Here is an 11,923-nt window from a genome sequence, read left to right as displayed (position 1 = left end):
TTTATATTGTATTTTACACGTTGACTATGAGTTAACAATGATATCTATTTTGCAAACCAATTGGAAAAATAAGTAAAATCTTCTTTCCTAGACAAAGTCCTGACACACGTGTGTGTGAGTTCGTGCGTTTTTGCAAGTTGCTAGATTGAGTTTTTATATTGTATATTACCCGTTGACCATGATTATTTATATTTGCTTTGCAAACTATGAATTAAATTAGAAAATAGATGTTATTTTGCTGCTGCGTAATGTAGAATTCGAAATTGAACACTACTAAATTACTAATACTGAACGGGAGTTGAGCCGTAGACGCCTTACAGTCAGGGTTGCCAGGTTTTCTAAATGAGAAAAGGTCAATTTCTAATCAACAGAGGCTTTAAAAGGTCAACCCATTAATAGAAAAAGGTAAAAAATATAGTATTTAAGGCTCGGCTTTTTTCATATTACTAAAGGCCAACCTATTTAAATACAAAAGGTCAATTTTGAGTTTTTTTTGGCCGAAAAAAGGCCAAACTGGCAACCCTGCTTACAGTGCGCTAGAACAAATGCCGTTAAGGATTGCGCACGCTACAGACGAAGAATACTAACTGGCCAATATACGTAAGTTTATAAGTGCTATGATTAGCTTCATCTATCTTTTTTTATTAATGAAATGTGCCGTAGTCCTATTGTGGGATAAATAATACATTTATGAGATTTTGAACAAGTTCTGTGAAAGATAAAGTGATCGGCTGCATGGTGCTTTTGGGAAGACAAACAGGTTTGTTTAGCTAAGCGTATATAACTTAGTCTTCATTTTACTTGTGTTTTTGAGGTATAAACATTAAAGGTATCCTTTGGGTAGGAAATTCTGAAGGATTTGTACACCTAATCGATATATTTCTCCACCTCGCCTAGTCTCAGGCTACGTTAGGCCTATGGAAATATCATGTCTACGAGGCCCCTTTGTATACTGCCTAACTTATTCTTCATATTACTTATATATTTTTGAGATATAAACATTAAAGGTATCCTGTATGTAAGAAATTCCGAAGGATTTGTACACCTAATCAAAGTATTTCTTCACCTCGCCTAGTCTCGGGCTACATTAGGCCTATCGAAATTTCACGTCAACGAGGCCTATTTCTAGATACTGCCATCTGCACTAGGCTTTTTGATGCCGTATTTCTTCTGGCGGTTAATTATTCTCAGTTTGTGTATGTTAAATTCCAACCAGAATTCTTATTAATAGCCTGGCCTACTTTATCGAATTTCCCTCACAGAAAGCGTCATTATAGGTATTATTGTAATAAAGATAATCAAATGGGTAATTTCATTTTTTATATAGGCAATTTGAACAATTCTTGCAATATTTGGAAAAAACCCATATTTTAGGTTATGGAATCAGAATCTTGAAATACCATTGAAAACGCACATGATACGACCTAACCTAAGGTTCCCCCCCCCCCAGGCTAACTGAAGATGCCTATCCCTATGTAGCTGAGGAGGCTGCGGCCCCATGCAACCCCCCCCCCCAGGTTTGTGTGTCCTAACCTTACCCAAAAGTAGGCCATGTCAAGCAAAGCATCACAGAAGAATTAGTGAGCCTGCTCACTTTAGCTTTAGCAGGGTAAAGATCTGAACAAAGACCCGGGTGTATGTATGATAGCGGCCACCTGCATGTATGTTACGGTTAGCTAAGTCTAAGAATACGGCAGCATGAGTAGTGATGCACCCCCCCATAGGTAAGTAGGGACTTGGCTTGTAGATTAGGTTAGGTTAGTTTGTGTTGTTGTGTAAAGAACCGGCGGAGCCTTTGTATATCTGCGGCCAGTTCCTCCCGTGTGGATTATAAATGCACATCAACTAACTTAAATTTTCCCCTAACCTAACCTACAAGCCGTGTCCTTACCTACTTACCTAACAGCAACCCCCCCTTACACTGCCGTATTCTAAGCTGTAATCATACAGGTGGCCGCTATCATGCATACACCCTGAACTGGCTCTCTTGCGGACGATTAGCCAGAAGTGACGTCATTTAGAGTGTGATCTACCATGATCCAGGTGATGTTAAAGTCGAGGACTTTGTTTTAGAAGCTGAGAGGGGAAGGGGTGATAATGATATATCCCGATATACTGATTACTGTATTTCGAAACGACTTGAGGAAAGGAATGTACAGCATGCGTAGAAGGATGTACAGTACTGTACTCTCTTTGAAATTAAACTTTTTTGGAGCCTTTTGTATAATGATGTATAGAAACACTTGTATAGCATACCTTCTAAGCTAATCTTCCCCACCTAACCTAACTTACAAGCCGTATCCGTACCTACTTAATTAACGGTGGGCCCTGCGACCCATTTTAGAATGCCGTATTCTCAGCGATAAGGTTGAAAATAGAGTTATGGGGCATGGCCGTCATTAAACATACACCCTCTATTTTTTGGTTATATGATGCTTTAATTAGTAGTTATATGCTTTGATTTTTAGCAAAATACAGTACATCATGGAGATAGTGTGGACATAATCTTTGCACTCCCCGAGAGAGATTAGTTCAATAAACTTTTTACTAGGCACCACAAGGTACTAGAAGAGTTAGAAGACCCAGGTGTACATGGCTGAGGACTATGAAGCATGAAGTATGAGATGATGAGTGGATAGGTATTGATTTAAAAGCTGAAGTAGAGATGGCTGGCGAAATCAAATGGAGACCCTTTGCGACGTCAATAGGCGTAAGAGGAGACGACGACTATGAGATGAATCATATAATTTTCTATTGTATTTTATCCAATTTTTGGCTTTGAACATTGGGGCAGAATACTTGTTAGAGTTTTCCTTCCCCATATATAAAAATTATAGGGAATCCACGTGGGAAATGGGATTTTGGGAGAAGAATCTAAAAAAAAAAAAAAAAAAACCAGGATTGGCAGCAATAGTAATGGTCAGTAATGCATAACTAGAGAACTGGTTGGAAAAATGTATGATGGGTGTGAAATTGAAATATAATTACCTGTAATTTATATCTCGTCCATCAAATGGTCTTGGCTTTGCTTGCAATCAGTCATTATCTTATTGCTCATCTATTCTGGCCTGTGGTACATGGATGTGCTGTTTACACCATCCTCGTGAGTTGACTTTCAAAGTATCATATTGCCTGAACAAGGTTAGTTATGACTTGGTAAGGGGAACAACAAAGGTTACAGAGGTGTCAAATATAATCCAAGAAAAGAGACTCCACTGGTATGGGCATGCAATGAGGAGAGACGATGAGTATGTTGGGAGGAGGTTGTTGGAAATGGATGTTCCAGGTTGGGGGGGGGAGACCGAAGAGAAGGTGGATGAAGTGTGTAACAGTAGATATGGAGGAGAAAGATCTCACAATGGAGGACATCGGAGACAGAAAAAATTGGAAACGGCTTTCAAGAAATAGCGACCTTGCATAGCGGGAAAAGCTTTAGTCGAAGAAAGAATATTGCCTATAATTTGTATCTTGTCCCTCGAACATTATCTCCATGTTTTGTTATGTCAAGCGTGGGTACATGGACAAGCTGCGCATGCCAAACATATGGGTCATTTTAGGTGATGTTTTTGTACTTTCGAATGATCACGATAGCTATACAGTAACCAGTTACCGTTATTATTATTATTATAAGCTGGGCTATAACCCTAGTTGGAAAAAAAAGATTCTATAAGCCCAAGGCCTCCAACAAGTGAGGAAAGGAAATGAGGAATTGAATAAGTTTAACTAAATCTCCCTCTGGGAGATGTTCTTTTGTGATGGTAGCCATGCTGGAACTGAAGCAGAGGGTAAAGAAATAGGCTCTTGTAAAACAACATCCATGAACTTGCTTATAAGTACATGGAAACCTTAATTGATCCAGAAAGCCTGGAAATGGTCGCTTCATACAAAAAGCAGAATGGTTGCCAAAGGCAAATGCAAACAACAGATGTTCAGTAACGCACCATCAGTCTACCAAAAGTAAACAATGGACTTCATGATATTGTTCACACTTGGTTAATCTATACCTATGTTATTATGCTCCTATCCCATTAGTCTTACAAAGAAAATTACGTAGTCACCATTCGTCTATTTCTTATAGCAAATTCAATTTGGTAGAAATTAAACTATCGTGAATTTATCCTTTTTTTTCGGATTTGAATTTTTAGACAGCTGGTTAAAGTTTTATTCCAGTGGAGTAGGACTTCATAGTTGAGGCAAAAATTACTAGTGATTTTGGTCTTAACTCGTAATGTCATTGAATGTTACTTTTTCTTATTATTCATGGATAAAGAGCATACAGTAATGGGGCAAATGATTGATCCTTAACAAGGGTAGCACGCTGTTGAACAGGACCAATCATAGAATTTCCCGTCATATTTCCAGAAATAAATTTTAAGTATGATTTTATAAAACTTTCCTTACTGGGATCCTGTTCCCCAAACTTTACCATTGCTTCCTCTAACAAGGTAAAACCTTCTGACAAGGCCTTGGCTGTAAATTCCTCATCTGACGACTCCTCTTCATGAGATGCCTCGAGGTCGGTGACGTCATCAACATCCACATCAAGATCCAGCTCCTTCCTAAGGTCAACAGCCTTCTAGGTAATAGCCTTAACTATCTCCTCAAAGCCAAAGAAATCTGACAAACTGGGGGCAAAGCTTCTTCTAAACACCGTTCATGTTGGTTTGCGTCACCTCATCCCAAGCTTCAGTAATGTTCTTGGCAGCATCTCGGATTCTGTGGGATTTCGGTCATGCCCTCTCTCCTCTATTGCCTCTAAAGCCATGGCAATTGTTCTACAGTGGAGGTAGGTCTTGAAGGAAGCAATTACCAAGTGGTCCATAGGCTGGAATAGTGAAGTAAAGTTAGGTGACAAGTAAACACATGTTGACATTGGGATAGAAGTTCGCTAAGTTAGCAGGGTGACAAGGGGCATAGTTCACCAATAGCAGCACCTTAAATTCATAGGCCCATCTTAACACAATACTGCTCAACCTTGGGAACAAAGTGGTTGAAAACCAGTACTCAACCAGGGAGTCACCTATGCCCTCCTATTAGACTTCCAGATGATGAGTAGGTGACTTCCAAACCTCCTCAAGTGGCCTAGGGTTCTCAGCCTGATACGTTTGTATAGGCTTCGTTATACAGTTGCCTGAAGCATTACTCCCTAGGAGCAAAGTCAGTCTCTCCTTGTGTCCTGGTGCCATCTTCTACTCCTTAGCAATGTAGATCCTGTTCGGCATACGCTTCCAGGGTAAGCTTTTCTTATCTACATTGAAAACTTGTTCAGTACAAAACCTACCTTCCCTGATACACTCAACCAAACTACTGTATCAGGGAATTCACTTATTTCATTATCAACACTAGCAGCTTCACCTTGCACCTTAAGGTTGTGCAAATTAGCACAAGCCTTCAATCTCGTAAACTAACACTTACTAGCCACAAAATCCTTGCTTCACTCCCTTTCTCTCACTGACTTTTCATAGTCTCAAACAAGCGCTTAACTTTCTGAATCACCATAAGGCTCACCGGGATACGCTGCTTATTCTGGTCATCCGACCACAGCTGTAACAACCTCTCCATCTCAATCATGAGTGTTTTATAATAATAGTCAACTTCACTGAGGCAGACCTTCCCATGCTTAAGGGTGCGATGTTTGTTCTTGATGATAGTCGCAATCGTAGTACTACTAGGGCCTAACGCACGACCTATATTCGTAGGGGGTCTCCTCTTTTTCGTTGTGCTTCACTATGCCCACTTTGATTTCCATCATAATGTCTTTATTCTTCTTGAGTGCACTGCCATTAGAATTGTATCCCTTATGCTTTCCACATGTGTTGCAAAGCAAAAGAATGCACAAACACACCCAAAACAAAGAGCAACAAATCCTGAATGCTCATTATAAGCTAAGATGGTGAACTGATCTTAAGTGACTTAATGCACTGCTATGTGGCCAGGAGTATAACTTTTGTGGCTCTTTGCGTCTGCAAGTTATTTGCCATATTAACAAACTGAACATTGTTACTTGAAATTGAGTTGCACTGATATTTTAAGTACCTTATGAGAGCTTGTTCATAATGTTGATTTCTCAGAAGTCAAGTCTGCTGTATCCTGAGGACCTTCTGTACAAAGATATATTGTAGGTTCTCCTGTGACTGATTACTATTGATTTTTCAATATACTTACCCGATGATCATGTAGCTGTCAACTCCGTTGCCCGACAGAAATCTACGGTCGGGATACGCCAGCGATCGCTTATACAGGTGGGGGTGTACTCACCAGCGCCATCTGTGGTCAGGTACTCCAGTACTTCTTGTCAACAAGACCTCAATTTTTCCTCTGTCGTGCCGCCGGCAAGACCTACATGGATACGCTGTTGTTTTGGAGTCTTTGTTCACGGTTTTGGTGAAGTATTTGCTCTAAAATTTAGCCTTCGCTGTACAGGAAGCTTTTCCCTTAGCTTAGATAGCTTTTGGAATTAATTTGGTTTATTGGTTAACGATCTTTGCTTTACTTTGGAATTCCCCCTTGACTGTTCTCTAAATTCAAGATGTCCGACCACTCTCAAGCTCCTAAATTTAGGCGATGTAGTGTTAGGACTTGTAATAGGCGTCTTCCGAAGGCCTCTGTTGATCCTCACACCGTTTGTTCCGATTGTAGGGGAAAATCCTGTCAATTGGAAGATCGATGTGGGGAATGTGCTGGGCTTTCGGAATTCGATTTTAATGAATTCCTCAAATATACAACTAGGTTAGAGAGGGAGAGAGTTAGGAGGAGTTCTTCTCGCTCTTTGGTTTATTCCTCCCCCCATGCCCCTCAACCTTTTCCTTCCCCTGTGGTGGTGACCCCCGAACCTGCTACGAGTGCTCAGCCTGATATGACGGATATGTTGCGTGCCATTCAGGCTCTTGGTGATAAGGTGGAGTCATTAGTTAGTGACCACAATCTTCTCTTGGCAGATGTCAAGGAACTTAAAGTGAAGAATGCAGTGGGAAGTGTTAGTGCCAGTGCTGTGCCTAGTGTCAGTGTCAGTGTTGCGCATGAGGATACTTCTGTGCGTGCCAGTCGTCCTCCCAGTCCGGGACCTCTTGCAAGCTCCCAAGCCCAGGGGAGAAGCAACGTCGAAGGGCAAAAGGGTTCGGCAGGCCTTGATCGGCGCACAGTTGTATCCTCAGTGGTTGCGGGCGTATCTGATAGAGATCGTCACTTCCACTCCCAGACGAATGAGCCCTTAAATTCCTCGTCTGCGGAAGAGGTTTCCAGGAGGAAACGGTGGACCCAGGTCTCACGACCTCTCAAACGTAAGTTCCCTTCCGAGCTAGTCCAACGGCCCAGGTGTAGCCACTGGGCCAGTTCGGACTCGCCGCAGTCATCTGATGACTGTACACCTCCTAAGAGAGGTAGAGTGGTGCCTCAACAGGCCTCTGCTCCAACTTCTGTGGACCCCAAGTGGTCGATGCTGCAGACTATGCAGTCTCAGCTTGCGGCTTTGATGCAGGAGTATCAGGCAGAGAAGGTTAACACCCCTCCTCCTGCGAGCGCTCCTCCACCTCTGCGCAGTCCTCCCTGCCAGACGCATGTTCTTGAGGCTCCTCCTGCTTCCATGCGTGAGCTGCCGCATCGGGAGTTGCCAGGTTCCAGCACTATGCAGCAACCTCCTCTACCCATGAGGCAGGAGCCTCATGCTATGCGGCAACCTCCTCAACCCTTGAGGCAGGAGCCTCATGCTATGCGGCAACCTCCTCTACCCATGAGGCAGCAACCTCATGCTATGCGGCAACCTCCTCAACCCTTGAGGCAGGAGCCTCACTCTGCGCAGCAACCTCCTCATGCTATGAGGCATCCTCCTCAACGCATGCAGCACGAGCCTCTTACCATGCAGCAGCCGCATTCTTCGCAGCATGAGCCTCTTCCAATGCAGCATGAGCCGCATACCATGCAGCATGAGCCTCATGCCTTCCAGCATTCGCTTCTGACCACTTCGCTTACTCCTCAGACCACCGCAGAACCTCCCTCACTCCAGCCCTCTGCCTTTGTCATTGCCAGCCCTCAGTCTATTCAGCAGAGGCATGATGATGGATCCGCAGGTACGCATGCACCCGTTCTGCAGGATTCAGCCATTCAACCTGCCGCTCTGCCTTTACCTCTCGCTACTCAACTCTCAGGCGAAGAGGTTTCTGAGGATGAAGCTGCTCATCTGGATGATCCTACATCTGATGTGGAAGGACACAAGCCCTCGCCGCCTTCCTTAGACTTTCGCAAGGTCCTGGCTCTGTTCAGAGAGTTGTACCCTGAACACTTCGTGTCTGCAACCCCTCGTTCTCCTCCCTCCGAGTTTTCTCTAGGCATGCAGCCTACTACGCCTGCCTACACCAAGCTTGTCCTCGCCAGATCATCAAGGAGAGCTTTGAGGGTTTTAGGGGATTGGTTGCAGTCCAAGCAGCAGCTGGGAAGGACCTCTTTTGTGTTTCCTCCTCCTAAGCTGGCTTCTAAGTCGGGCGTCTGGTATGCCACGGGAGAGGAACCTGGCTTGGGGGTTCCTGCCTCTGCCCAGGCCGACTTCTCAAGTTTGGTTGACTCTCCCCGCAGGTCGGCTATGAGACGCTCGAAGGTCTGCTGGACCTTTTCTGATCTGGACCACTTGATGAAGGGAGTCTTTCGCGCCTTCAAAATTTTTAACTTCCTCGACTGGTGCCTGGGGGCTTTAAGCAGGAAGACTGCTCCTTCTGACAAAGACTCGGCCATGCTACTCATGTCCAGTATGGATAAAGCAATTCGCGATGGTTCTGGCGAACTTGCGTCTATGCTCCTACTTATCGACTGGTATCACCCCTTGTCAGAGATCAGAGTTGCTGTTTGCTCCTCTCTCCAAGTCCCTGTTTCCGGAGGAGTTAATCAAGGGGATGGCTGCGGCTCTTATCCAGAAAGATACGCATGACCTCATGGCTTCTTCAGCACGTAAGGCTAAAACCTTACCTTCCGTGCCGAGATCTTACCGCACTCCTGTGGCTGATACTCCTGCTACCAGATTCATTCCGCCCTTTCGTGGTAAAGCCTCCAGTAGAGGAGGTACCCGTGCAGACAGTAACCGGGGCAAGTCAAAGAAGGGTGCCAAGTCCACGAAAAGCAAGCATTGACTTCATTCCTCTCCAGACAGCTGTAGGAGCCAGACTCAAGACCTTCTGGCAAGCCTGGGAGAGCAGAGGTGCAGACGCTCAGTCTGTCAAGTGGCTAAGGGAGGGTTACAGAATTCCGTTCTGCCGCAATCCCCCTCTGACCACTTCTCCCATCAACCTCTCTCCCAACTACAAGGAGAAGGACAAGAGGCTAGCGTTACAACAAGAGGTGTCGCTCCTGCTACAGAAGGAGGCAGTGGTGATAGTTCGGGACCATCATTCCCCGGGCTTTTACAACCGTCTCTTCCTGGTGGCCAAGAAGACAGGAGGTTGGAGACCGGTGCTGGACGTCAGTACGCTCAATGCTTATGTCACCAAGCAGACGTTCACAATGGAGACGACGAAGTCGGTCCTAGCAGCGGTCAGGCAGGAGGACTGGATGGTCTCGTTAGATCTGAAAAATGCCTACTTTCACGTTCCCATCCATCCAGACTCCCAACCTTTTCTGAGATTCGTCTTTGGAGAGGTTGTGTACCAGTTCCAAGCCCTGTGCTTTGGCCTGACCACGGCACCTCTTGTGTTTACGCGACTGATGAGGAATATTGCGAAATTCCTTCACTTGGCAGACATCAGAGCCTCCCTTTATTTAGACGACTGGCTTTTAAGAGCTCCCACAAGTCGTCGCTGTCTGGAGAGTCTCAGATGGACTATGGATCTGACCAGGGAACTGGGCCTCCTGGTCAATTTAGAGAAGTCCCAGCTCGTTCCTTCCCAGACCATCGTTTACCTGGGTATGGAGATTCAGAGTCGAGCTTTTCGGGCTTTTCCGTCGGCCCCAAGAATCAACCAAGCCCTGGAGTGCATCCTGAGCATGCTGAGGAGGAACCGATGCTCGGTGAGGCAGTGGATGAGTCTAACAGGGACTCTTTCATCGCTAGCCCTGTTCATCGAGTTAGGGAGACTCCACCTCCGCCCCCTTCAGTACCATCTGGCAGCTCACTGGAACAAGGATATGACGCTCGAGACGGTCTCAATTCCTGTTTCCAAAGAGATGAGGGCTACTCTAACGTGGTGGAAGGACAGCATTCTTCTCAAGGAAGGTCTTTCGTTAGCTGTTCAGACCCCCGACCATCATCTCTTCTCGGACGCATCAGACTCGGGCTGGGGCGCGACATTGGACGGACAGGAATGCTCAGGGATATGGAATCAGGAACAGAGAACGCTTCATATCAATTGCAAGGAGTTGTTGGCGGTTCATCTGGCCTTAATGAACTTCAAGTCCCTCCAGCTAAACAAGGTGGTGGAGGTGAACTCCGACAACACCACAGCCTTGGCGTACATCTCCAAGCAGGGAGGGACTCATTCGAGGAAGCTGTTCGAGATCGCAAGGGACCCCCTCATTTGGTCAAAAAGTCGAAAGCTCACGCTGGCAACGAGGTTCATTCAGGGCGATATGAACGTCATGGCAGATCGCCTCAGCCGGAAGGGTCAAGTCATCCCCACAGAGTGGACCCTTCACAAGAACGTTTGCAACAGACTTTGGGCCCTGTGGGGTCAGCCAACTATAGATCTGTTCGCTACCTCGATGACCAAGAGGCTCCCATTGTACTGTTCCCCGATTCCAGACCCAGCAGCAGTTCACGTGGATGCCTTTCTGCTGGATTGGTCCCATCTCGACCTGTATGCATTCCCACCGTTCAAGATCATCAACAGGGTTCTTCAGAAGTTCGTCTCTAACAAAGGGACACGGCTGACGTTGGTTGCTCCCCTCTGGCCTGCAAGAGAATGGTTCACAGAGGTACTGCAATGGCTGGTCGACGTTCCCAGGACTCTCCCTCTAAGAGTGGACCTTCTGCGTCAACCTCACGTCAAGAAGGTACACCCAAGCCTCCACGCTCTTCGTCTGACTGCCTTCAGACTATCGAAAGACTCTCAAGAGCTAGAGGCTTTTCGAAGGAGGCAGCCAGAGCGATTGCCAGAGCAAGGAGGATATCCACTCGCAGAGTCTATCAATCTAAGTGGGAAGTCTTCCGAAGCTGGTGCAGGGCCAATGCAGTTTCCTCTACCAGTACCACTGTAACCCAAATTGCTGACTTCCTGTTACATCTAAGGAACGTTAGATCCCTATCAGCTCCTACGATCAAGGGTTATAGAAGTATGTTGGCAGCGGTTTTCCGCCACAGAGGCTTGGATCTTTCCTCCAACAAAGATCTGCAGGACATCCTTAGGTCTTTTGAGACCTCTAAGGAACGTCGGTTGTCTACTCCAGGCTGGAATCTAGACGTGGTCCTAAGATTCCTGATGTCATCTAGATTTGAACCGCTACAATCAGCCTCTTTCAAGGACCTCACATTAAAAACTCTTTTCTAGTATGCCTAGCAACAGCTAAGAGAGTAAGTGAGATCCACGCCTTCAGCAGGAACATAGGTTTCACATCGGAAACGGCTACATGTTCCTTGCAGCTCTGTTTTTTGGCTAAAAACGAGCTTCCTTCACGTCCTTGGCCTAAATCGTTCGAGATCCCTAGCCTATCTAACTTGGTGGGTAACGAGCTGGAGAGAGTACTTTGCCCAGTCAGAGCTCTTAGGTACTATCTGAAAAGGTCAAAACCTTTACAAGGACAATCAGAAGCCTTATGGTGTGCTGTTAAGAAGCCTTCGCTACCAATGTCTAAGAACGCAGTTTCTTACTACATCAGGCTTCTGATTAGAGAAGCTCATTCTCATATGAAGGAAGAAGACCTTGCTTTACTGAAGGTAAGGACACATGAAGTGAGAGCTGTGGCTACTTCAGTGGCCTTCAAACAGAACCGTTCTCTGCAGAGTGTT

The 11,923-nt window shown here is 45.5% G+C and overlaps 1 protein-coding gene across 2 annotated transcripts in view; it reads left to right on the top strand.

The window, feature by feature from the left end:
- Nucleotides 1-497: 497 nt before the first annotated feature.
- The window catches only part of LOC137646067 (hornerin-like), a 50,555-nt gene continuing 39,129 nt past the window's right edge, over nt 498-11,923 (top strand). The window contains exon 1 of one of the 2 annotated variants that reach the window (XM_068379229.1): nt 498-600. The gene's annotated coding sequence lies outside the window, so the exon portion shown is untranslated. Of the gene's footprint in view, nt 601-625; nt 761-11,923 lie in introns of those variants that run through there. The other variant, XM_068379230.1, reaches the window with a different exon arrangement.

The sequence above is a fragment of the Palaemon carinicauda genome, chromosome 8 (assembly GCF_036898095.1).
Source record: "Palaemon carinicauda isolate YSFRI2023 chromosome 8, ASM3689809v2, whole genome shotgun sequence".
NCBI classification, from domain to species: domain Eukaryota; kingdom Metazoa; phylum Arthropoda; class Malacostraca; order Decapoda; family Palaemonidae; genus Palaemon; species Palaemon carinicauda.
The sequence above is the reverse complement of the archived record's forward strand: the minus strand, read 5'-3'. Positions and strand labels throughout refer to the sequence as shown.